This window comes from Chiloscyllium punctatum, chromosome 24 (genome assembly GCF_047496795.1).
Source record: "Chiloscyllium punctatum isolate Juve2018m chromosome 24, sChiPun1.3, whole genome shotgun sequence".
Taxonomy (NCBI): Eukaryota; Metazoa; Chordata; class Chondrichthyes; order Orectolobiformes; family Hemiscylliidae; genus Chiloscyllium; species Chiloscyllium punctatum.
This window is the reverse complement of record NC_092762.1, coordinates 75395397-75419598: the sequence shown is the minus strand read 5'-3', so window position 1 is coordinate 75419598 and position 24202 is coordinate 75395397. Positions and strand designations below refer to the sequence as shown.

At 44.9% G+C, this 24202-nt stretch overlaps 1 protein-coding gene across 7 annotated transcripts in view; it reads left to right on the top strand.

Moving 5' to 3' along the window:
- LOC140494706 (transducin-like enhancer protein 4) overlaps window positions 1-24202 on the top strand; it is a 217021-nt gene that overhangs the window by 147227 nt on the left and 45592 nt on the right. The gene's annotated exons all lie outside the window — the stretch shown is intronic.

Here is a 24202-nt window from a genome sequence, read left to right as displayed (position 1 = left end):
CCAACAAGTCCACACCGCCCCGCCGAAGCGTACCCCCCCATACCCCTACATCTACATCAACCCCTTACCTAACACTACGGGCAATTTAGCATGGCCAATTCACCTGGCCTGCACATCTTTGGATTGTGGGAGGAAACCGGAGCACCCGGAGGAAACCCACACAGACACGGGGAGAACGTGCAAACTCCACACAGTCAGTCGCCTGAGGCGGGAATTGAACCCGGGTCTCCGGCGCTGTGAGGCAGCAGTGCTAACCACTGCGCCACCGTGCCGCTTTTCTCTTCTGACTTGAAATTGGTTGGTCTTGCAATTTTCGGACGTTCTCTAATTTGATGTGCAATGTACACTTGACCCGCCCATTTGCGCACTGCCCCTTTAAAGCTGAGGTAGATGGACTGGAATGTCACAGAATCGAATCCCTCTCTGGTGTGACTTTATTGATGTGGTTTTTTGCACTGGTGGTGAGGGGAGAGGGGACCGTACTTAGAACCGAACTGAACCTACCTCCAAAGAGCTGAGGAGAAGGAGGGAGAAGACCTTCTTAGTGTCACTCTTCAGTAGCTCCCTGGTGGAAAATGAGCATGTGTGGACTTCAACTGGGGTTAAGGTTTTACTGTGATGTACCCCACGGCCAAGTAGCAGGCTGTCATATCTGAACAATGGTGAGGATTGTTTACTATGTCAAACAAATAAATCAATGCCTTTGGGAGGAGCGATGAAAGCGGGTGGGAGGGGTACAGAGGGATAGAGAAACACCCCATTTCACTTTTCTTTCAGGAGGTTACTGAGTGCCAGTCTGCCAGCATGGCTCTGTTTCAAAAGAGAGCCCCCCCCCACCACCCACTGTCATCCTGCAGGCATTTGGCTGCCTTGGCCGTGCTCAGAAATGTTTTTAATCTCGTCAAGGTCCTTTGCAGTGGTTTGCCCCATACAAGTTGTGGGCACAGCTTCAATCCACAGAGATGAAACAAGGCCAAGATTCCAAGAGACTCTGCTCTCTCAACATCACACCCACGGCTTCTGTTGACACTGAAATATTTCCTTTGGAACATGCATTTTTTTTTCCCATGCCCGTCTCTCTCTGTCTCTCTGTCTCTCTGTCTCTCACACACATGAGCAGGAATACCTGTCAGACAGATTGATGCTGTGATAAACCTTGGTGCCTGGGAAGGCTGTTGTGCTCAGGTTGTCAACAGCCACAGAACAAGCAACGTGGTGTAACCTACCAGTAGATCTGGGCTTGGGGGTAGGGATGTGTGGCAGATTATAACAAGCAGTGCTCATTACTCATCAGGCAGGGTGTGTTGCTGTTGCATCTTAAGCCTCCTGGTATTGGTGAAGTGACTTAACCGAAAAGGAAAGAAAGCAGCTTCAAGACCCAATAGAGACAAAAGCAGAAATTGCTGGAAAGGTTCAGCAGGTCTGGCAATGGCTGTGCAGAGAAATCAAGAGTTAACATTACTGGTCCAGTGAAGAGCAAGGTAAGGACAAACCTGACCAGTGAGCTTTATTCTGAACGGCGGGAGGAGAAAACGCTGAGGATTTGAGAGAAAACAGAGCGAGCAACTCATCTTTAAAATAAGGAAGAGAAGTGCGGCAGCGGGCATCAGTGAGCAGGCAAAGAATACCGTGCTCCTAAATCAACAAGAAACAGATCACGAAAGGGAGAAAATTAAGTACTTGGCGATTTTAAATATGTAATTAAAGGGACAGGAAGCCGAAATTGAATTTTAAGAAAAAGACTCCTGAAGGTCATTAAAATTTAATGCAGGCTGTGAAGATTATTGTGTGCTTGTCTGGGTATGTATTACCATACAGACTGCTGGATAAAATAGTCAGTTATAAGGAGTGATGGCCCATAATTTATTTCCCCCTTTTGGAGTATACCGGCACTTCAACCCCAGAGACGAGAATATAGGAAGAAAACTAAAAGGACAAGGCTTCCTTGTCTCCTCTCTTTGTAACACATACAAGTATAAGAAGTGTTATGCTTTTGCTGCAAATGCTAAGCAGAATAAATTTGGCCTCATTGGCAATTTAGAGATGACTCCAAATAGGAAACATCTTTGTTCTACTTTAATGTGCTGCCCTCTGTTTTTTTTTCAAAAAAAAGGTAATGCCATGTGACAATTCTCTCACACTGACAGCAAATACTGTTCATCTCATAAGGAGGGAATTCTATACTTCGCAGGCCCTTATTCCCATCCTTAATAAATCTCTTGTGTGAGTGAGGCCCTGGGAAGTGACTCGTTGACCAAAGCAATATGCTGTGGAAGCTGGAACTTGGAAATATTTCAGTCAGAAAATCTCAGGGCGTAGAAAAGTAGCTGATGACCTTTCATCGTAACTGCTTGAAGTTTGACCTGTTATAGAATTTAAGCAAGTGGGTAGGTGAGGGGCGAGGCAGGGCAGACGCAAAGGGAGGGTGTGATCTAGTGGAGAGATTAACAGATAAAAGGAGTGATGATGCAAGGTCGAAAAGAACTGGCATTGGGACAAGTAAAGAAATGGAAGGCGGGTCTGGAAAGGTATAAAGGAGGAGTAGTACAATCATCCATCATCGAAAAATATGGGGCGCAGCGATTACGATCTGAAATTGTTACATTCAGTGTTGGATGTAGAAGGCTGCAAAAGCTAAATCAGTAGAATTCCTCAAACTCAAATGGATTCCTGATGAAGGGCTCTGGCCCGAAAGATCGATTTTCCTGCTCCTCGGATGCTGCCTGATCTGCTGTGCTTTTCCAGTGCTTAGCACTGTTGCCTCACAGCGCCAGAGACCTGGGTTCAGTTCCCGCCTCAGGCGACTGTCTGTGTGGAGTTTGCACATTCTCCCCGTGTCTGCGTGGGTTTCCTCCGGGTGCTCCGGTTTCCTCCCACAGTCTTAAAGATGTGCAGGTCAGGTGAATTGGCCATGCTAAATTGCCCGTAGTGTTAGGTGTAGGGGAATGGGTCTGGGTGGGTTGCGCTTCGGCGGGTTGGTGTGGACTTGTTGGGCTGAAGGGCCTGTTTCCACACTGTAAGTAATCTAATCAACACACTCTCGACTCTGATCTCCAGCATCTGCAGACCTCACTTCCTCCTCCCTCAAACACATGTTGAGCTTCATTTGGAACAGAGTAGGCTGAGGTTAGAGTGACAATGGGATGGGGAATGAGAAGGATAGGTGACCAGGAACATGGCTGTACTGAACAGAGGTGTTCCACAATGTGATCGCCCGCTTTGCATTTAGTTACAGCTACAATGCGAATTGCGCACATAGAACTTACTAAATTGAAAGAAGTACAAATACCTCAGCCTGTCCCAGGTAAGAAAAGGAGTCGCTAGATTCTTTGTTTCAGTAAAGCTCAATGCGGGCTCAAGGAACATTTCCTCAGCTGCCGATAGGTCCCAACATTGGATTGGAATATTTCACTCCCCCAGCCATTTTGATTCTGTTGTTTTGATACTTGTTTGTCATGTTTTTGCTCTTGGGCAAAATTATACATTACTTTGGCATTCTTACTCCATTCTGGACCAATACTTTGTCTCTTTACAACAACCATCACCACACCCTTTGGGATTTGTTCCATGAGCACTTTGTCATTTAATCTCTCCTATCCCCCTACCCCAACCCAGACCTTTCCCTCTGTTTTTCCTCCCCTTCTCCCCTTTTGAAGGCATATAACTCATCATGTTTCTGCCTTCCTTCAATTATGGAATCATAGAATCCCTACATTGTAAAAAGAGGCTATTTGGCCCATTCAGTCTGCACTGACCCTCTGAACAGCATCCCATCCAGACCTACCCCATTACCCTATCCCTGTAACCCTGCATTTCCCATGCTTGATGCATCTAGCCTGCACACCCTTGGGCATTATGGGCAATTTAGCATGGCCAATCCACCTAACCTGCACAACTTTGGACTGTGAGAGGAAACTGGAGCATCCAGCAGAAATCCACATAGACACAAAAAAATGTCCAAATTCCACACAGACAGTCACCCGAGGCTGGAATCGACCCTGGTTCCATGGCACTGTGGGGCAGCAGCGCTAACTACTTAAGAATCCTAAAGAGGTCTCAATGGACTCAAAACTTTAAACTTCTTCCTCTCTCTGCAGATGCTGCCAGACCCCTGCTGTGTGTCTCCAGCACTTTCTGTTTTAATTTCAAATTTCTGCAATATTTTATTTTTACAAGTGTGTATCTAATATTCCTCTTTCTTAAAAGACTTATCTTTGTATTAGGATCCCCAGTGGACACAACAGCCACACCACCCCGCCCAGCTAAATAGTCTCACTTCCCTTTCTGTATTCATTGATTTTTATAATTAGTAAATGACGTTCTTCAAAGAAATATTTTTAAAAGTACATATCTTTATCTTTATGTTTTCTTTCCCCAATGCCAGTTTCCCCTGGAGCTGAATCTTTGTGCCTTGGAGTTTCCAGAGTTAAAGGGGTGGGTGACATTGCTGTTTCATATCCAAGCATGATTTCCAAGGCAGTCCTGTCATGAACACAGCTTGATATTTGTGTGGTTAGATGTATTGGAGCTTTCCAGTGAGTGTGTTTGCTACATAGAGTCATAAAGATGTACAGCATGGAAACACACCCATTTGGTCCAACTCATCCACACCAACTAGCTATCCTAAACTAATCTAGTCCTATTTGCCAGTATTTGACCCATATCCCTTTAGCCCCTTCCTATTCATAAACTCATTTTGATGCCTTTTAAGTGTTGCAATTCTACCCACCTCCCCCACTTCCTCTAGAGACAAAAGGAAAATACAGATGCTGAAGTTCAAAGTAGACAGGAAGAAGGCTGGAAGAACACAGCATCAGATGGTAGAGAAGTTGACCCTAAAGGGTTACACCCGAAACGTCGACTTCTCTACCTCTTGATGCTGCCTGGTTTGCTGTGTTCTTCCAGTCAAGAGTGTGGTGCTGGAAAAGCATAGCCAGTCAGGCAGCATCCAAGGAGCAGGAAAATCAACATTTCAGGCAAAAGCCTTTCATCAGCCCTGATGAAGGGCTTTTGCCCGAAACGTCGAAACACCTGCCCACCTATGAAAATTGGGTAGCAAAGGAAGGTTTTCTTGGAGGACGGGGCAGGTGGTGAGTAGGATTCGAACTGGATTGTGATCATGGAAGGAAGGTACCCCTAATTTTCCTTTTGGAGCCCAGAGCAATATTCTTCCTGTTACTGACAGATGAGGAAATTAACCCAGGATCCATTTCCCGACCACTTTGGTCTGGCTGGGAAAACCAACATTGCTCTGAATGTTAAAGTCAGGCCTGGTCTGCAGAGCTTGAAGCAGAACCTCGTAGGCTGTTGGTGGTTTCTTTGACGCATTTCCCAACCTTCTCCCCATAGCCCTGCATATTCTTCTGATTTGAATTATGATCCATTTCCCTCTGGAATGCCTCCATCACCCTCTCAAGCAGTACATTCCCTATTCTAACCACTCCATGCATGGAAAAGGTCTTCCTCAGGTCTCTCTTATTTCTTTCTCCAGTTACCTTAAGTCTTTGCCATCTTGTTCTGAAAGCTTCCAACAATGGGGGGTCTCTCTCTCTCTCTCACACACACACACACTCTAAATCTTTCTCTAAATCTCCCTCTCTTAATCTCTTCCTTATCTACTCAGTTCAGAGCCCTCATGACTTTGAACACCTCTCTCAAATCTCCTCTCAATCTTCCGTTCACCAAGGGGAACAGCCTGAAGCTTCTGCAATCTTTCCACACAACTGAGGTTCCTCTTCCCTGGAACTATCTCTTCTGCACTCTCTCGAATATCTTCACATCCTTCCTAAAGTTGTGATGTGGTGCTGCAGCTGAGGCCAAGCCAGTCTTTTGTAATCCGAGGAATTTCATGAAGAGACTTTTGACCTTTCACTGTCCGGCTCGGCAAGATTAACAGCATGTAATATGGGGGAGTAGCACATCAGGTTACAAAAACAAGGGGAAATCAGGAGGAGGGCCTACTTTGCCCTTGAGTTTAGGAACCTCTCCTTCGATCTGTTATGAGGAGTGAAAATGTTCTGTTGACATAAATTGCGAAGGTATTTTGTAGGTGAGGAGGAGGAGGAGCTGTGTGGTAATCTCACCCTGGATGACTCACTGATGGGAAAGAATGTGTGGAAGCCACATCCCTCCGGCTACAGCTCTGCACTCTAAGTGAAAGGAGATACACTTTAAAAGGCACCAGCTGATACCAGGATTTACTTCCCTTGTGTTTTATGCTTGATTAATATGCACTGAAACATCTAACATAGTTGGAGCAGTACAATAAGTCACAGGTACAGTCTGATGCTGTTATTTGAATGCACCCAAAATCCACCTTCTCTCCAAATTGAAAGATTCCCAACTTATTGTGGGCTGTGTATCTTTTCTGAGCATGTTATTCCATGAGCACGTGGTTGATCAAAGAGGAAGGAGCCGCTCTCTGTTTGTGCCATAGTCATCCAGCGCGGAAACAAACCCTTCAGTCCAACCAGTCCAAGCCAAACATAATCCCAAACTAAACTAGTCCCATCTGCCTGCGCTTGGCCCAGATATCTCCCAGCATTTCTTGTTCATGAACTTATCTAAATGCCTTATAAACATTGTAACAATGCCAGCATCCACCACTTCCTCTGGAAGTTCATTCCACATACAAACCACTCTCTGCATATAGGAAATTGGCCCTCATGTTTTTCTCCTCTCACCTTAAAAACATGCTTCCTCATCTCAAAATCCCCCACCTTAGGGAAATGGCACCTGCCATTCCCTAATCTACATCCCACTTGAATTTATAAGCCTCGCTGAGGTCACCTCTCAACCTTATTCCATTCTACCCAGCCTCTCGTTATAACTCAGACCCTCCATTCTTGGTAGCATCCTGGTAAATCATTAGGATAAGGTGGGGGGAGGGGAAATAAGGAAACTGGTGAAATCCACATTGATCCTGTGTGGTTGGAGGGTTCCAAGGCAGAAGATGAGGTGTTCTTCCTCCAGGTGTCAGGTGGTTAGGGAGTGGTAATGGAGAAGGCCCAGGACCTGCATATCCTTGAGGAAGTGGGAGGGGGAGTTAAGGTATTCAGCCACGGGGCGGTGGGGTTGTTTTTCGGCCACAGGGCGGTCTGCCTGTGCTCTCAGATTGTGCCCTGAGGCCTCATTTTCCCTTTGGGAGAGGGAGGGGATGTTCTTAAGGAATGGATGTGACATTGTGAGTCTCAGTTGAAGTCAGAGTTGTGTTTACATCATATCTGATGAGTTGAGGTTGCTCCCTTTTTTGATTTTTCATTCACATTATTGTGTTTATTATCCATTCCTACTTGCCTAGAGGGCAATTTAAAGCAAAACTACATTACTGTGCATCTGGAGTCACCCGTAGGCCAGTCCAGCTAAAGAAGGCAGTTTCCTTCCCTAGCGGACCAGATGGGTTTTTTCTGACAGTCAGTAATGGATTCCCAGTCATCATTAGACTTAAATCCAGATTTTTATTGAGTTCAAATTCCACCAACTGCCACAGCAGGAGTCAATATTACCTGGGATTAACTCTGGAATAATAGTCTAATGTTAACACCACTAGGTCTGTCCCCTCCAGAAGGGCTAGGAGAGTTGTCAAAGAGTGGCAGATGGAATGCAGTATGGGAAGGTGTGATGTTTGAAAGGAAGAAAAGAGGTGTAAAACTATTTTCTAAACAGGAAAAGGCTTCAGAAATCTGAAGCACAAAGGGGCTCAGGATTCCTCGTTCAGGATTCTCTGAAGGTTAACATGCACTTTCAGTTGGTAGTTAAGAAGACAAATACAATGTAAGCATTCATTTCAAGAAGGCTAGAATGCAAGAGCAGCGATATACTGCTGAGGCTGTGGAAGGCTCTGGTCAAACTGCATCTGGAAAGTTAGGAGCAGTTTTGGGCTCTGTATCTAAGCAAGGATGCGCTGGCAGTATCCAGAGGAGATTTATAAGATTGATCCCAGAACAGGAGAAGCATTTGAGGACTCTGAGTCTGTACTTGATGGAACCTGGAAGGATGGCGGGGATCTTATTCAAACAGAATACTGAGAGGCCTGGATAGACTTGGACATAGAGAAGATGTTTTCACGAGATGGAGGGCCTAGAACCTGAGGGCAGGGCCTCAGGGTGAAGGGTCGACCATTAGGACTGAGATGAGGAAGAATTTCTTCAGCCAGAGAGTGGTTAATCTATGGAATTCATTTCTGCAGAGGGCAGTGGAGGACAAGTCATTGAGTGTTGTTAAGACAGAGATACATAGGTTCTTGATTAGTGAGGGGTCAAGAATTAATGGGAGAAAGTACAGGAATGGAGTTGAGAAACATATCAGCCATGATCAATTGGCTGGGCAGATTCGATGGACCGAATGCCCTAATTCTGCCCTTACATCTTACGATCTAAATTGACTGCAGTTGATTTCAAAAATGCCCCTAGTCCAACCACCTCCTCCCCTCTCTCCTTGATCTGTCCCTGCACACCCTGATCATAAGAGAAGCCAGAGGAAGTGGTGGAGGCTGATACAATTGCAACATTTAAGAGGCATTTGGATGTGTGTTTTGAATAGGAAGGGTTTGGAGCGATATGGGCCGGGTGCTGGCAGGGGGGACTAGATTGGGTTGGGATATCTGGTCGGCATGGACGGGCTGGACCGAAGGAAGGGTTTGGAGTGTTTCTGTGCTGTACATCTCTATGACTCTAAGCCATCAGCACTTTTTAAACCTAGTTTGACAGTACTATGGATTTACACTCAGGGTGTCAAACTGAATCAGGAACAGCCTTGGTTCCCTTGACATGACTGCAGTCACCTCGGGGGGGAGGGGAGAGTTGCCTCCGAGATGTTGCTGTGAAGCAACAGTTTGTCCATGCTAATACTGAGGGTGCAGTGCAGCCTGAGGCTGAAACTTCAAACCATAGGTTTTTCTTCCACAAACAATGTAAACTATATATAGTTACAACCCACAGAGAACTCTGTACAGGTCAGTGACACAGTTCAAAGGCACAGTGTTTCAAACATTGTGAGACTGCTCCATACCGTTGCACTTCAAAGTCTGAGACCACTGCATTTGACATTGTAAATGGTTCCAATGGGTGATTCATCTCTGTCCATATTATTTCTCAATGTTGCACTACATTGAGTTGGACAGTTTCCATTGGCACTGATACAGTTTTTTTCAACCAGAGAAAGTATGTTTGGCACTGTTTTCAGGGACCCTCTTCCCCTTCTGACGTGTTAAGGGGATCGGTTAGCTCAGTTGGCTGGATGACTGGTTTGTGATGCAGAGTGACGCTTCAGTTCCTGCCCCATGAGATTAGCATGAAGGCCTAGCCTTCTCAACCTCACCCGTTGCCTAAGGCGTGACCCTCAGGTTAAACTCACCACCAGTCATCTCTGTCTAACGGGAGAGCAGGACTATGGTACCATATGCGTTTTGGTTGTGACATAAGATTTGGCCTCACAGTGAGGAACATTGGGGCTTTAGATCTTGACCATTTCCATTGAGCCTGTGTGAAGGTTTGAGATATCAGTCCAAAGATGTGCAGGTTAGGTGAATTGGCCATGCTAAATTGCCCGTAGTGTTAGTTGTAGGGGAATGGGTCTGGGTGGGTTGCCCTTCGGAGGGTCGGTGCGGACTTGTTGGGCCGAAGGGCCTGTTTCCACACTGTAAGTCATTTAATCTAATCTAATCCCTCAGCACATGGGCCCGATAATGGATGGCTGTTGGTTTTGAAACACGAGAGTCATAGAGTCATAGAGATGTACAGCACGGAAACAGACCCTTTGGTCCAACGCATTCATGCCAAACAGATGTCCCAACCTAATCTAGACCCCCTGCCAGCACCTGGCCCATATCACTCCAAACCCTTCCTATTCATATACCCATCCAGATAAATATTGCAATTGCCTTTTAAATATTGCAATTGTACTAGCCTCCACCACTTCCTCTGGCAGCTCGTCCCATACATGTACCACCCTCTGTGTGAAAAAGTTGCCCCTGAGGTCTCTTTTTTTATCTTTCCCCTCTCACCCTAAACTTATGCCCTCTAGTTCTGGACACCCAGGGATAAGGCATTTTTATTTATCCTATCCATGCCCCTCATGATTTTATAAACCTCTATAAGGTCACCCCTTCGCATCTGACGCTCTAGGGAAAACAGCCCCAGCCTATTCAACCTCTCCCAATAGCTCAAATCCTCCAACCCTGGCAACATCCTTGTAAATCTTTTCTGAACCCTTTCAAGTTTCACAATATCTTTCCAATAGGAAGGAGACCAGAATTGCAAGCAATAGTCCAACAGTGGCCTAAGCAATGTCCTGTACAGCCACAACATGACCTCCCAACTTCTGTACTCAATACTCTGACCAATAAAGGAAAGCATACCAAACTATTTACCTGCAATTCCACTTTCAAGGAGCTATGAACCTGTACTCCAAGGTCTCTCTGTTCAGCAACACTCCCCAGGACCTTACCGTTAAGTGTCTGCTAAGATTTACTTTCCCAAAATGCAGCACCTCACACTTATCTGAATTAAACTCCATCTGCCACTTCTCAGTCCATTGGCCCATCTGATCAAGGTCTTATTGTAATCTAAGGTATCCTTCTTTGCTGTCCACTACACCTCCAATTTTGATGTCATCTGCAAACTTACTAACTATACCTCTTATGCTCACATCCAAATCATTTATATACATGATAAAAAATAGTTGACCCAGCACTTATCCTTGTGGCACTCCACTGGTTACAGGCCTCCAGTCTGAAAAACAACCCTCCACAACCACCCTCTGTCTTCTACCTTTGAGCCAGTTCTGTATCCAAATGGCTAGTTCTCCCTGTATTCTGTGAGATCTAACCTTGCTAACCAGTCTCCCATGTGGAACATTGTCAAATGTCTTACTGAAATCTATATAGATCATATCTATCGCTCTGCCCTCATCAATCCTCTTTGTTACTTCTTCAAAAAACTCAATTAAGTTTGTGAGACATGATTTCCCACACACAAAGCCATGTTGACTATCCCAAATCAGTCCTTGCCTTTCCAAATACATGTACATCCTGTCTCTCAGGATTCCCTCAAAAAATTTTGCCAGGACAGTGGTTCCCCTCACAAGCAGGAGGAACATTTCCCATACCTGGGAAGTCAATAACCAGTGTCACGGTCTAAGGATGTGGGGTAGGCCATTTCGGTTTGCGATTGAGAACACATTTGTTCACCCAGAGAATGGTAAGCTTGTGGAATTTGCTGCCTCAAGGAGCGGTTGAATCCAAAACATTTAATGTTTTCAAGGAGTTAGATGTAGTTCTGAAGGCTAAAGGGATCAAAGCTATTGGGGTGACGTGAGAACAGGGGACTGAGTTGGATGACCAGGCATCGCCATAACAAGTGGCACAACTGGACATCTCTGGGACCTGTTTGTAAAACACAGAATGCTGCGCTATGGACTGCTTGGGCTGACAATCTGCCTGTCAGATGGGGGTGGGTTACTGGCTCTTGCCTCATCCCTCCCCCCACGATCAGTGGCCCGTTCCAGGACGGGGAGTCAGATTCCTTGTGTGGATGAAAGAGCTGACCGGAAGGGCCCTTCTCACCTCTGGCTTTGATTACTTTGGTGCTTGTTTCTGGGCCCTGACGATGGGACATTCTGCAGAATGACTTTGGCAGTCTTCCCAGGAGAGCCTTCTGACAGGAACCATCACTTTCTTTCAATCTGAATGGGGGAGCTTTGGAATACTCTACCATAGAGTACGGTTATTGTTTTGTTTTTGAATCTGTTCAAGATTATAATTTGGATCTAAGGTGGGGGAGGGAAGGTGGGAGATGGAATCCATGGATAAGGGGACAAAAAGTGCATTTACACAGTTCAGATTCTTAATGTTTCAAATTTCACCATCTGCCATGGCAGGGTTCGAACCTGGGTCCCCCAAACATTACCTGGGTCACTGGATTAACAGTTCAGTGATAATACCATTAGGAAGCCATAATCTTCCTGGTGGCAGAGCAGACTTTGTTTGCTGTCCTGCCACTCCAATTTCTCTTTTGCCCTGATTTGAACTGCTTTTTTTTTGTGCAGCAAGAATTGTTTTAAAATACAGATATCCGAACCTGATGATTCATTCCAGGCTGTGATAAACTGAATGGTGTCTGTGTGATTAAAGGATGATTGTGTTCACTTGTACCCATTGCAGAGTGCTGTGCGCTGCATGAAGGTCTGAAGCCAACATGACTTACTGGAATGAGGGGCAGGGGCTGGAGCATGGCCACCAGTTTGTTCAGCAAGCAACACCTCACTGTCCAACAGCAACTCAAAGCATTCAACAATCTGCATCTGGGGAATGCAAAGTTTGACGAGGGCAAGTCTGGAGGGGCGCACATTGAACTTTGACCCTTTCCCGTGGCTGAGTCAAGGGTTACTTAAGCCAGTTAATTCTGGTATGCCTGACAGCTCAAAAACACACCGGCTTCAAATAAACATTGAGCCGCATTCACATTCTTTGGTTGTTGTGGGGGTGTTGGTGGGGGGAGGGATCTTTTTTTCACATCAGCAGCAGCGGGAATGATGTTTGTTCCCTTTGCTAATTTAGGAACGAGATTGTTTCTGTTGAGGGGTGTGTGTGTGTGTGTATTGTATGCGCACAGTTTCATTTGGGCTGGAGTTGGATGCTAGAAAGAGGCAGACCTTTCAGGTGAAGGGGATGCAATGGTGGTTAAAATTGGCAGAAAGTACACAAATGCGTGTGTCTGCACTGTACCAGCTGGCACTTGTAAATTGTACACAGCTTGTGAAAAGAAAACCTTTGCATTCATGTCGGGCTTGACATGACCTCTAGACAACTCCGATGTTCTTTACAAGCTCTGAAGTACTTTTGAAGTGTGGTCACTGTTCTACTGTTCCACAGCAAACTCTCACAGCCAACAATGTGATAGTCACCAGAAAATCACTCTTTATGAAGTTAAAAATCACACAACAGCGGGTTATAGTCCAACAGGTTTATTTGGAAGCACTAGCTTTTGGAGCGCTGCTCCTTCATCAGGTGTTTGTGGAGTGTAACACAACTACCTCATGAAGGAGCAGTGCTCCGAAAGCTAGTGTGCTTTCAAATAAACCTGTTGGATTATAACCTGGTGTTGTGTGATTTTTAACTTAGTACACCCCAGTCCAACACCGGCAGCTCCAAATCATTCTTTATGAAGGCAGTTGAGAAATATATATATATATTTGACAGGCCACTAAAGGTGACTTCGATGAATTTTTTATGAAGCAATGATTAGGATAAAAGGTCAGTACCACATTGAGGGCTGAAGGGCCTGTATTGTGCTGTACTGTTCTATGTTCGAGTACCACAGATCTTTTACATTCACAAGCATACCATCGCAAAGGGAGCACCTCAGGCAGTGTAGCAATCCTTCAGTGCTGTACTGGAGTGTCAGCTTTGATTTTTGTGCTCAGGCTCTGGAGTGGGACTTGAACCCTGAACTTTGGAGGCAAGTATGCCACCAACTGAGCTACACCTGCGATTCGGTGTCACTTTTTTTGTAGTGTCTTTTCTTTCATTTGTTTACAGGGTGTGAATGTTGTTTGTTGGTCCAGTGTTTATTGTCTGTCCTTTGTTGCCCTTGAGGAGGTATTGGAGAGCTGTAGACTTCTGCCACTGCAGCCCATGGTGAGGTTAGGCTGCCAGGAACAGTGAGTGAGTGAATGGTGATATATTTCCAAGTCAGGATGCCATGCGACCTGGAGGCGATCTTGCAGGGAGGTGGTGTTCCCATGAGTCTGCTGGCCTTGTCTTTCTTGGTGATAAAGGTCCTGGACCTTTCCGGTTTCAGGTAGCCATGGATGGTCGGGGAAGCGATGCTGCTTTTAGTTTGGACCATTGCCAAGAAAGTCAATAGTGCGCAGTCAAACCCGGCCACATCACTGGCTGGAGCACTCCGTTCAGCCTCAGTACTTGGGGTGAGGAGGGGGAAACAGAAGTCACACATCAGGAAATCCAGTGGACAGCATGGGTGTGAGGACAGAAATCAATTTGATTATGCCTCCTGCAGTGGAATAGTCCCAGTGGCAGGCTGTCAGTAGCTGAGGTGGGGAGGTGAGGGATTTGTACCCCAGCAAATCAGCAGTTGAGCTGCTGAAATTGTAGTAGTGTTGCGTAAGGTGGATGATTTTTTTGTCGATTGCATAGCATGGGTTAACTTCTTCACAGATTTCTACAGCACGAAAACAGGCCCTTCAGTCCAACTCGTCCACACCGAACAGGTTTCCCAAACTGATCTGGTCCCATTTGCCTGCATTTGGCCCATGTTTCTCTAAAGCCTTCCTATTCATGTATCTGTCAAAGTGTTTTTTAAATGTTGTAATTGTACCAGCCTCCACCACTTCCTCTGGCAGCTCATTCCACACATGCACCACCCCCTGTGTGAAAGAAATTGCCCCTCAGGTCCCTTTTACCTTACCCTCACCTTAAACCTGGACTCCCCCAGCCTGGGAAAAAGACCTTGTCTGTTTATCCTATCCATGCCTCTCACTCTATAAGGTCACCCCTCAGCCTCTGACACTCCAGTTCCATCCTCTCCAGCCTTCAGGAAGAGAAAGGAAAAAAACTACAAGGGAGCAATCAAAAGGCAGTAAAACAAACCAGCCATTGAGGAGAGCACAGCTGAGAGCTGCTAACCAGAATGATTCAGGACTGCCAAGGGTTAACCTACTCAATGTAGAATCACATTCAAGCAAACCTCCCCCCCCACCCTCTCCTACAACAGTAATGTATGTAGCTTTTACAACGAGCAATGATCATTTAAAATTCATTAATTCCGGCAGCTGCGACTTCGAAAGTTCCTGATGCAGCAGATGGGAGAAGAGCTCCGTAAGGAAACACTGAGAGGGCTCTCTGCTGTGCCTCCATCTGCTAAAGCACAGATAAATCAGCACTGAGTCAAAAAGGGCGGGCGCAATGCTGGCACCTATTCCACTCTGGGCCAGGAGTGCTAAAGCACAGTTTTGTTCCTTCCGCCCTGCCCTCTTTGCCAGTTGCTGTGGTTTCACTGCAGGCAACCCTGCGCTGCCGTTTGCCAGTGAGTACTTTCCGATAGCTGCCGCTTGGAGAGTGCCAGGCTGGCACTGGGTGATACCAGACCCGAGGGAGGTGGTGCGGTTGGGGAGAGGTGTGGAGTGCTCTCCCGGTCTGTTTGTGCTGCTGCCTTTCTTGCCCTGAAGATGCTGCTGGTCCATGGCAAAGGCTCGGTCGTCATGGGTTGGCTTCTCCTTAGCGGGGCGCAAGGTCAAAACGACAGACATGGTGTAGCACGGCTTGGAATATGGCAGGGTATGGCACTGCCCCTGGGGAAGCAGCAGTCAGCATGGAGTCAATAGGAGATCACTTTGACTCAGTGGATTGTGTGGAAAACAGGGATTACCAGGTCCCCTTGCATCCCCTGCTCCTCCTATATCTCCCAATTTTTATTTCTGTTGGTTTAAAAAGAATAAAACATCAGAGGAATGTCTCGTTATTGTCTGTAGCAAAATATCAATATAACTCCCATTGAGTTGAAGGAAGAGCTGGCAGGGAGATTAATTCAATTGAAATTCTTTTACTTCACTTGCTTCCTCCTGGCCAGTTCAGGAAAACAGCGATGTTACTGATTGAGAAGTAGATTTAGCAACACAGCCAATTGGAAACCACAACTCAGCTGACATGTAGTCACGTGAGTTGTGAATGTATTAGGCCCTTATGGCTAATGTCCTTCTCTTCCAACAGTGCTGACCACTTCCAGAGGTGTATATCAAAGGGTCTCCATACCTTATCCAAGTGGACGTGATTCATGTGCTCGCCCTGATTGCTTTTCCAACTGCCAGAACACCGCAGTGACACATTACATACTGTGCATGCTCCTGGGCAACACTCAGGAACTCTGCCCCATTTTCCTTTCTAATCCAGGAGTGCCCCTCCCATTGTCATGGTTGAGATCAATTCACCCCTACACAAGTTGGAAGGCTGAACTTGGCATGTTTCAATCTGCATTGCTCAGCTAATAGGAGGGAAACACACTGACTCACCCGTGCTTCGCAACTTTTGACCTCTTCCCAAACATTAAAATGCCTCCACCCTGAGCAGCAACTCGCCACAGCGAGAGAAAACTTGGTGTGGCAATCGTTTCCTTTTTTTTTAGAAAGACTAACTCATTGGAATAGGTCTTTGATTTTAAAATTTCCATTTGCTTAAAACCGTGACACACAGCAATCATTTGCTCTCAATGTTGTCTTGTTTTCATTGGCAGGTGTGAACTGGTTTCATGCAAGTTTAGGCAGAGGTCTGTACGGAGCATTGTTATAATGCATCAGGCCAGACTTTTAGCAAGGCGTTAAAGCAGCGTTAGTCCTCACAGGCAAATTAATGCAGGATAGTTCTTCTGAAATGGGTTCTTCACCATCCCCACACCCCTTTCCCCAAGCACCCCCTAACTGAAGGGTAGGTTAATGTTAGACTCTTGCCATTGAGCAGCTCATGTCTCCTAGTGTCTTCAGGCAGGTTATATTGTATCATTTAGTGCCCCTGACTGCCAGTGAGGAATTCTCACGTCAGTAATGCCAGCAGTAGAAGAAATGCAAAAGTAGCTCAGTGGTTAGCACTGCTAACCACTGGTTCGATTCCAGTCTCAGGCGACTATCTGTGTGGAGTTTGCACATTCTCCCCGTGTCTGCGTGGGTTTCCTATGGGTGCTTCGGTTTCCTCCCACAGTCCAAAGATGTTCAGATTAGGTGGACTGGCCATGCTAAATTGCCCATAGTGTGCAGGGATGTGCAGGCTGGGTGAATTAGTCATGGGAATTGAAGGAATAGGGTTGAGTGATGAGTCTGGGTGGGGATGCTGTTCGGAGTGTCAGTGTGGATTCGATGGGCTGAATGATCTGTTTCCACAGTGTAGGGATTCTACGATACTGTGCGTGGTTGTGAATTTCTCTAGGCTGATGTTGGTGTTGGCTTGGAACCATTCAGTGAGGAACCACTGGTATTTGTTGACTAAAATAATAGCTGTCAAGGTGCTTTACAAACATAGAAAATAGGAGCCAGAATAGGCTATTCAGCCCTTCTGTTCAGCCATTCTGTATGATTATAGCTGATCATCCAGATCAGTTTGTACTTCCTCCCCACACCTTTTCAACCCTTCAGTCCTAAGAGTTACACCTAACCCCTCTTAACAACATTCCATGTTTTGGCCTCAACAGCTTTCTGTGGCAAAGAATGCCACAGGCTCACCACCTTCTGGGTGAAGACATTGCTCTCCTCTCTTTGGCAGCAGAGAAGCTGCCGTCAGGCTGCTATTCGATCTAACAATTAACAATAGCAATAACCCAATCTTAGCTGCTCTGGCAAATCGAGCATGCTTTTTCTTGTCAGTCACGAGTCTGTATTGGACTTGTCAACTTAACTTTCAGCTTACTTCTACTTAGGGAATCGGCTGAAAGTGTCTGATGTCACACGAATGCCCTCTTGTAATGACTGACACAAAGTGAAGACCCAAAATTGGCATAATTTGCATGGCCCTAAATGCTTAAAGGAATTGCCCTCCATCTTTCCAGCTGGCATTGCTGGAAGTGGCAGAGATTGAATTAAAGTAAATGGGGAAAGTTGCCAGTGTCAATCTTCTTAAAAAATGGATTTTTAATGGCAGTACATTTAAATCCTCTTTATATTGATTTCATTATTGGAGGCAAGTTGAATAAGTGATGCAGCAAAAGTGCTGTGGCCCTTTGTACAAGCTTTGTAATGATATGCAATGGTAGTTTAATAATTGGGCAAATGGCAGAACATGTGTAGTTTTAATATTCTGACAGCTTGTTCAATTTGGCCATACTACATGGTGTCCCTCTATCCATCAGCCACATGGAGGCATGGGTAAGATCTAACATTAACAAAGAATGATGTTGGCATGGTTCATTTGTGGTTGAATGAAATAACAGCTCCACATCTGTGGTTCTTTCCCATCTATGCTGCCACTGGTTGGCATTCGAGATATTTGCATTTTCATATCATTTCGCAACACTTGAACAAATCACAGGCATCAAATCCATTGCTGCTGTGATGTTCATATACATTTTCTGTATGCTGGAATGTCAGATTTTACAGCATAGTTAAGTTCATTGCTGGTGTAGCCATGTTCCCTCTAAACCGCACGGCCATGAGCTGCTCGGAGGGTCTGTATTATGTAGGTGACAGTTCTGATTCCAGAAGCCATTGCCAGGTTTGGACCTTGAAGGGCTGTGAAGCACCAGGAAAGGGTAAAGGGAAAGCAGAGTGTAACAACAGTGTTAAAATGAAAGGAAAAAAAGACACTCAGTTCTATAGCATCTGTGAGACTCTCAGAATGCCGTAAAATTCTTAATAGCCACCTCAGCACATAGAAATTATCTCACTGCCGCAATAATAGAAAGCACAATAGCAAATTTGTGCAAACATTAGTGGGATGAATATCGGTAGATATTTTCTGGTTATTCTTCAGAATAATGGCAAAGGATCTTTTTGGTTCACCTGAGACAGGAGACTAAACCTCTGTTAACTTATCAATGGTACCTCTGACAGTGCAGCACTCCATCAGCATTGCACTGGAGTGTCAACGTTGATTCTGGTGTTCAGTCCCTGGAATGAGATGGAAATATGTAACCTTCTGATGCTGAGGCAAGCCCGTTACGGGGCTAATGTCCAAATTGTGTTCTTTCAGAATCGGCATAACGTTGAGATCTACGTAAGGTTTAAAGCTGCATGAGGTATTTGAGGTTGAATAAACATCATTTCAGGTGCTGAATAGCCTAAACAAACAGATCAACAGGTTGTGGATTCTTAAAGAGCATTGAGGGCAAACATCCCTCAGAGCTGAGGTGTGTTTTTCCATCACTGTGATGGCTCATTTGCTCCCTGCTATCGCGGAGGTGTGTCTCCAAGAGACAGAAGCAACTTTGTCTTTTCATGCCTGATTGGTTTGGCTCTTGTTTCTCTTGGACTTCCCTCAGCTGTTGCTTATTTGAGAGAGTCCTTGAATCACTGGAATTTGATAAGGGAAGGCCAGCAGGAGGTCACAGAAAGCAATGATTTCTGTGTTTGTTTGAATTCATCCAGGTGGCTATGTTTTAAGAATGTTTGATTCATTCACTCAATGCACTCTTACTGGGGTGGCGATGGTGGGATTTCATGTGAAAGGACTGGCCTGTATTCTGCATGTGATGAAGGCAGAGATTTAAGTGGGAGAAACAGAAAAGCACAACCAAGGTTAAAGTGGAAGAATTTTATTTTATCATTGAAAGGGGCTGTTGTCTTTTTATTCTGTCATTTTCCCTGTTCCCTCCTGCAGTCTGTTGTTTCATTTGTCATGTGGTGATATCAATATGTTGAATAAACCTTGTTAAAGCTCAGTGTCATACTGAGGCATCTTTTCAGAAGAATTCCATTAAAGATATATCAAGCTGCGCCCACATATAGCAAATTGTATAATATTTATACATTGAGGTGTGCCACCTACATATCCAGATGCTTCATACCTAGAGCCTCCTCAGATATGTAATCCCATCATCCTTACTGATCACCCGCCTACCCAACACAGCCAATATAATAGACATCACAATGTCGAAACAATGTCTCACCATAGCTCCAGCCAGATTTCCTATCTCTCCGTTGCCTCTCAGTGCCACAGACTTGGATCTCATTTCAGCCCCGGATGACTGTCTGTGTGGAGTTTGCAACGTCATCCCTATGTCTGTGTAGGTTCCTTCTGGATGCTCCAATTTCTTTCCAAAACTTGATGTGCAGGTTCGGTGGATTGGCCATGGCAAAATGCTCCATAGTGTCTAGGGATGTGCATGTTAGGTGGGTTAGCAACGGGACAAACCCTATGAGAGGGTTATGGAGATGGGGTGGGTCTGGGTGACCTTGGGAGGGTCAATGCTGACTCGATGGGCCGGATGGCCTCTGTTGGCACTGAAGGGATTCTATGATTCTTCTTCACGCTGTACATGACATTGGGCCTCTTAAAACCTTTCTGGGAATGATTCTCATGTGAAATTCAATATCAAACTAGGCTGTCCTCACCCGTTGCTCAGTAGAGACGTCCTGAATATCCCCCCATCCAGCCTCATTCCTGATGAAGGGCTTATGCCCGAAACATCGATTCCCCTGCTCCTCGGATGCTGCCTGACCTGCTGTGCTTTTCCAGCACCACACTCTCGACTCTGATCTCCAGCATCTGCAGTCCTCACCTTCTCCTGAATATCCCCTGCCTAGTCTGTATGTTGTGGACTCCAGTTTTGATGCCCTTAGTTTTATGTACTGGTTTATTGTGTCAAACCACTTTGCAGTTTAACTTTGAGGTGTGATGCTTCCTGTAAAGGCCAGCAACAATACTCCACCATCAATAAGATGAAGGAGAGCAGTTCTTCATTCATGGTTTTGTTGATTGTGGAAAGAGTGAAGGTCACATCACCACATTCAGATCAGGTTACCTTCAATAGCATGATGGCCAGGTTTTAAGGTGTTTTTGACAACACACTCTCAGTATTTGCGGTCGTTACCTCACCAAGCCTCACGGCAACTTAAGGTACTTTGGATACTGGAAATTGGCAACACAAGCGGAAAATGCTTTCCGAATCACAGAATTGTTATGATGCTGTAAAGGTCATTCATCCCCATCATGTTTGCTCCAGCTCTCCAAGGAGCATTATGATTTAGTGCCTTTTCCCCAAGCTCTTGTGCATTCTTTCCTTTAATATAACTAATGCCCTCCGGAATGCTTCGATTGACCCTGTCTCCACCATACTGCCAGTCACTGCATTTCAGATCCCAGCCCCTCATTGTGCCAGAAATACTCAGCAGATTGGGTATATCTGCGGAGAGAGAATCGGAGTTAACTACATTAGGTGGATGATTCATCATCTGAACTGTTCTGAGCCTCCACTCAGCCGCTTCCTGGGTGTCGTGGTGTAGTGATTATCCTACTGGTTTGGAATTCCAGAGATATGGCCTGATCACGCAAATAACCGGAGGTTAAATCCTACTATTGCAATTTGAGGACTTCAGTTCACTTAAAAACATCTGAAAACTGTTAAGTCATGGCATGGCATCAATTGCAAATTGACTGTGAGGTTTACTGGTTCACTAATATCTATTCAGGAAGGAAATTGGCCTATGTTACTTATCTGATATGTGAGTATAGTCCCACTCTAATGGAAAGACAGTAATGACCTTCTTGCAAAGCATCTAGTTATGTCAAATTATTACCAAGTGATGCAAGAAGACAGCTTGCTATTATCATAGTAGAACATGTATGGATGGGTAATAAATGGCAGACTTGCATAAGAAGCCAGGAACCTGAGAATCTGGCATTGTCCAATGACAGTTGAATAAGGGATTCCCGAGTAAGAGTCCCCCTCAGGAAAAGTGACCCGTATATTGTAGAATTGTAAAAGTGAGAAATCTGGGTCAGAAATAACAATGCTAAGCCTCAATTGGGGTAATTGGGTAGGGATGAGGACGGAGTGGGAACCAGATTTAACAGAAAAGACAGTTGATGAACAATAGCAGATGTTAAAGAAAACAGCCTTATGACTCACGTCATAGCTATAGCTCAGTGAGGAAAAATGATACTAAAAAGAAGAGAATCCAGCATCCAAGGAAATTTAGGATGGTATCAAATTGAAAGAAAAAAGCATACAATGTGGCAAAGATTAGTGAAGCCAGAGGATCGGGAATGTCTCAAAAATCAACAAAAGGTGACCAAAAAAAAAATAAAGAGGAGAAAATAAGCTATATGGGTAAATTAGCAAGTTTTATTTTTAAAAAAAGACAATAAGAGCTCCATTAAATATTTAGAAATGAAAAAGGAGGCCAAAGTGAACATTTACTCCTTATTGAATGAGGCTGGGAAATAATTATGGGGAGCCAGGAAATGGCAGAGGTGTTGATTAAATACGTTAGTCTTACACTACACTAATAGCATTCCAAAAATAATATATAGTTGCAGGGTTCAAGAAGGGCAGGAAATAAATATAGTAATTATGACTAGAGAAAAAGTACAAGGGAAACTAATGGGGCTAAAGGCCGGAAAGTTCCCTGGTCCCGATGGGTTGATTCATAAGACTTTAAAAGAGGTGGCCATAGAGATAATGGATGCACTGGCTAGTAATCTGTGAAGAACTCTCCGATTTGGGAAAAGTCCCAGAGGATTGGAAAACTGCTAATGTAAAACCCTTATTCAAAAATGAAAGGAGACAAAAAGCACAAGCTCAATAACTTAGCATGTAGGAAATTTTAGAGGCTATTATAAAGGGTGTAATAGCAGAGCAAGTAGGAATGCAAAATTAAATCACATAGAGTCAGCATAACTTCATGAAGAGGAAATCATGCTTCACACATTTGTTAAAGTTCTTTGAGGAGGTAACAAATGTAATGGATAAAGGGGTCCCAGTAGACATAGTATAGCTGGATTCTGAAAAAAACGTTTGATAAGGCACTACATGCAATATCTAATAAAAAGATCCTAATGTTTTTGGGGTTGTATGTTAGTATTAACTTACTAATAGAAGACCCAGAGTTAGGATAAAGGAGTGTTTTCAATATGGTACACTGTCTCAAGGATCAGTGCTGCAGCCACAACTAATTAAAATATATGCTAATAACTTGGATGAGAGAATTAAATGTACTATCACCAAGTTTGTGGATGACAGAAAAATAGGTGGAACAGCAAATAGTGAGTGTGACACAGAGTCTACAGAGGGATATAAACAAGTTAAGTGAATGGGCAGGAACTTGGCAGATGGAACATAATGTGGCAAAATGTAAGATTATGCAGGGAAGAATAGAGGAGCTGAATACTATTTAAATGGGGAAAGATTATAGAAAGCTGCAACAGAGAGTGATTTGGGTGTCCTCATGCATGAATCAGGTTCAGTAGGTAATAGGGAAGCAAAGCGGTGGCTCAGTGGTAGCATTATTGCCTCATAGCATCAAGGTCCCAGGTTCGGTTCCAGCCTCAGGCAGCTGTCTGTGTGGAGTTTGCACATTCTCCCTGTCTTTGCGTGGGTTTTCTCTGGGTGCTCTGGTTTCCTCCCACAGTCCAAAGATGTGCAGGTCAGGTGAATTGGCTATGCTAAATTGCCCGTAGTGTTAGGTGCATTAGTCAGAGGGAAATGGGTCTCTGTGGGATTGGTGTGGACTGGTTGGGCTGAAGGGCCTGTTTCCACACTGTAGGGAATCTAATCTTAATGGACTGCTGGCCTTTATTTCAGAGAATGGAGCATAAAAATAGGGAGGTCTTGCTAAACCGATACAGGCCATTAGTCAGACCACACAGCATCCAAGGCGCAGGAGAATCGTCGTTTCAGGCATAAGCCCTTCATTGATTTCCTGAAGAAGGACTCATGCCCGAAACGTCGATTCTCCTGCTCCTTGGATGCTGCCTGACCTGCTGTGCTTTTCCAGCAACAAATTTTTCAGCTCTGATCTCCAGCATCTGCGGTCCTCATTTTTTCTATTAGTCAGACCACAGCTGGAAGACGCAACAGTCTTCGTCCCCTTATCTAAGGAAAGATATATTGGCACTGGAGACACTCAGAAGAAGATGTGGACGGATTTTCTTACAAGGAGAGGCTAAATAGGCTGGGCTTGTACTTTTTGGAGTTTAGAGGCGACCTTCCTAAAACTAGTAAGGTTCTTAGGGGAGTTGAAGCAGTAGATATCGAGAGAGATTGTTTCCCATTGTGGGGACCTAGGACCAAAGGCATAATGACAGATCAGGCAGAGACCCATCTAAGACAGGAATGAGGAGGAATTTCTTCTCTCAGAAGGAAGTGAATATTTGGAGTTACTTATCACAGAGGCTTGTTCATTAACTATATTTAAGGCTGAGACAGACAGATGTTTAATTGGTAAGGGAATCAAGGGTCATAAGGGGAGTGAAACTGAGAATTGTCAGATCAGCCATGACTTCATTGAATGGTACAGTAGACTTAATGGGCTGAATAGCCTACTTCTGCTCCTGTATTTAATAACTGGGTGCTCCCAGTTTCTGAAATCTCAATTTTGAGCAAGTTAAAGGGACAGACTGTTTGAGTATAGGCTAAATCGGTGCACAAACACAAATGGGGATTCATTATGATTGTCTTATGTCTTATCAATGGTACGTTGCACCTATTCACAGGACACACCAACACAGGCAGTGCCTATCATTCAGTGGCTTTTGTTTCACACA